Below are 3,672 nucleotides of genomic sequence, written 5' to 3'. Positions count from 1 at the left end.
TTTGTGTTGTATATGTATATATTGTGTGTGTTGTTTGTATATGTAATATATATATATATATATATATTATATATTGTGGTTTTTTGTTATGTATATGTAGTTTTTATATATATAAAATTTGTATAGTATATATATATATATATATTATATATATATTATATATTGTTATTGTTTATGAATATGTGTGTGTGTGTGTGTATATGTATATATTGTGTGTGTTGGTTTGTTATTATAATATTGTTATTTTTTGTTGTGTGTGTATATTATATATAGTTTGTGGTGTTGTATTGTTTGTATATTGGTTTATTATATAATATATATATATATTTTAATATATATATATATATATATATATATTGTGTGTTTGTGTGTATATGTATATATTGTGTGTGTTTGTGTGTATATTAATATATATTGAGTATATGTATGTATATATCTATTATGTTATATCATATGTATATCTATGTATATCTATGTATATTATGTATATATATGTATTTATGTATATATATGTATTTAAATATATATATGTATATACATACAATGTAGGGCATTTGGGTTAAATAACTGAAATAATTGATGTTTTATATATTTGCGAATTTAGGTAGCAAGCTCGTCTACTTTAGTGCAATTACCTATGACTGATGAAAACATTCCAGTGACATTCCTTAAAAATACCTACCGGCTTTTTTCCGCACGACCTCTCTCCGAATCACAGGTTGAAGGTTTTACAGGTTCCTTACTATTTTAAACCGCGTGACCTGATTCATTCTACTAATCGATATAGGTCAGATCTTTTCCTTTTAGAATATTTAGGAATGCATATATTTATATATATAATATAATATATATATATATATATATAATATATATATAAAATATATATATAACACATTTATAAATAGTAACCGAAATGAATTTCAGTTTCTAATGCTACAATATTGTAAAGTCATGTTATGCCAAGTCTTTGGGATCGTTAGCGAGCTGAAACTATATCACGGCCCACTCATTAGTCTGTAATATTTTTTATATATTTCAAATAGCATCTTAGTACAATATATTCTGCTCATTTCCGTGTATTCGTTCTATGAAATCATTAGTATAAATAAGCTCCAATATTCAAGAAAAACCTCGATCAAAATCATCAAAATGACTGAGACGCTTAATCCTACCACAGTCTTTGATTTTAAGTATTCATTTGCAATTTCCTTTTTAATGTAGAATGCATATATAGCTTTTTGGAGAAGACGAAACGGAAATAGCCATATGTACGTTTATTATTGTCACATGATAAGTGGGTAATATACGCTAAAGATTACTCCTCTCTCTCCACTTAAAAGACCAGCCTTCTCCTCGCGAAGGGAGTGTCAGACCTGCAACCGCCACACCGTCTGGTCTTCCGGGCTTCCTTCCTGCGACAGGCCACTTCTTTCAGGACTGTGTTAGTTATCCCGATATGTGGTGTACATATAGTAAGGTTATTTCCATCGCCTAATACTTTGGTTGAACTTTGAAAAAGGTCAAAGTTTGAAGACAATAACTGGTCACTCAGTTCCATGTGTGGATAAAAAAGATACAGAGAACTTTTTGAAGTGTTCATCGTGATCAGGTCTCTGATAGTTTTTTAAGTTTACGTGTGATTCATTGAGCAAATGAGGTCATGCGGAAATGATTTAAAAGATATCATTAATGGGTATTTTAAGAATGGGATGTTTGTTTTTTCGCCCTAGGGATTATTAATAATATTCCTCTTGTTATCTGAAGAGAAAACATACGCTTATACAATGGTTTGTATAGTGTCATCAGGAATATTTATTAAGCGTCATTCACCATAAAATGTATTCCAGTATTTTGCAAACATTGTTATCTGATAAGAAGGCTTAAAAATATATGACAATTCCAGAAATTTCTACTACTGAAATCAGAACCTTGAAAGAGAATACGTTACTAAATCTTCTGGCTATAATACCGAAGTAACTTATCAGTTTGAAACGCTTAACCTACCGCACAGTGCCCGATTTAGGTGTATTCATTTGCAATTTTTAATATAAGTAGAAGACAGCTTTAGTGGGAGACAAGGAGTGATGATATGATACGCTGTAGTTTCTGTGTACTTACTGATGTATTGGTAATGTTATTTTGTAGACAAGCTACTTGCAGAAATGATAAGCATTTGTGATAGTAATAAAATGGATGAATAATAAAGCGTTTCGTAAAAAAATTATACAATGGTTTTTGATATACACCGTCACTCATTGTTCTTCGCAGATACTCGATAATATTGTATAGTGCAAAATTAACCAAAATTATTAGTTATCATTTTCATCCCAAATAGGGAAACGAAATTGTTTTAATAACAGCTATCCTATACTTGGGTTTTTGATTTTTCCCAAAGAAAAATTTTTATTTTTGTTTATGCAGCCAAGTCGCTCGGAAAACCCTTTTAATTTCGATTTTTTGGGGATGTTTTCCTTTACATGTTTTTGTACAAAAGAAATGTTTTTGTTTTAAATGTATTTAAAGTGCACAATGCCGGATGATTTTTTATAAAATCTTTTTTAGCTTGCATCACATGTGCTTTATGCATCCCTTATGATGCATATATACAGGTACATAAAAGGTTTATTAATAGGGGCAATTAACTGAAATTAGAAAGGGTTGTAGAGGGCGCCCGCCCCGCACAACACATACTCCAACGCCGTATTTTATCACTGGTAAGCTTTTTTATTCCCATGTTATATTTTAAGCATAAAAATTTTTATTTTGGCAAATTATTTTTTTAAACCAGCCGATGTCCCGTTAAATCTGATTTAGGGGAAACCCCCGGTGGCGGATTTTTTCCCAAAATTGTTATAGAAAGAAATAAACCCAAAATAATAATGACCCCGGGGGAATTATTTTCACTACAGCCCAGTTTGGGAGTTTTAGGGTAATTACAAACCTTCGGGGTCATTTAGGGTGGAGTTTGCAAAAAAAAGATTCTACGGGGATTTCTGCTGTGTTGCTTCTAAAATACCCCGTGGTTTAAACCCACATTATTACTTTAAATGAAAAAGTTTTTTAAAAACGTTTAAAAAGGGGGCTAAAATTTGGAAGCGTGGTACACACTTTTTCCCGACGTGAAATTAAATTTTGGGGCGTTTTATTTTCTTAGCTTCAAACATTACCCCTTTCGCTTGAAGTAAAAATCATTGAAAACAAATACTATGTGATTTGGGTTAATTTTTTTGGAATAGGTTTCTTTTTTAAATTTAAATTTTATTTTTCGCAAATCGTATTAATAAGCCATCAAATTTTACCTATTATTTTTATTCCTCTTTTTCCCCCCCCTTCAAAACCGCTCCTTTGGGGGAAAATCAGACCTACTCCCAAAACCGTTTGTTTTCCCGTGTTCTTCCGGGTGACGGGCCCCCGGGTTTTCCGCCATTTATGGCAGTTATTCCAGAGTTTGGAGGGTACATAATGAAGTTACTTTCATCACTTTGATGGAAGGGGTTTGCCACTGGGGGATCTAGAAAATCTCAGTAAAACGGATTTGAGTAGGGGGACCCCTGGCGGCACACAGATAAAATCATTTCCAAGCTCTGCATTTTTTTTGGGTTGTTTGGTTTCTTGCTTATCCCCCCCCCTTTGCTCCATGCGTCCCAAAATCTTTGGGGAGCGGGGGGATTC

This window comes from Penaeus monodon, unplaced genomic scaffold, assembly GCF_015228065.2.
Source record: "Penaeus monodon isolate SGIC_2016 unplaced genomic scaffold, NSTDA_Pmon_1 PmonScaffold_59, whole genome shotgun sequence".
In the NCBI taxonomy this organism is placed as follows: Eukaryota; Metazoa; Arthropoda; class Malacostraca; order Decapoda; family Penaeidae; genus Penaeus; species Penaeus monodon.
This window is presented reverse-complemented; position numbering follows the sequence as displayed.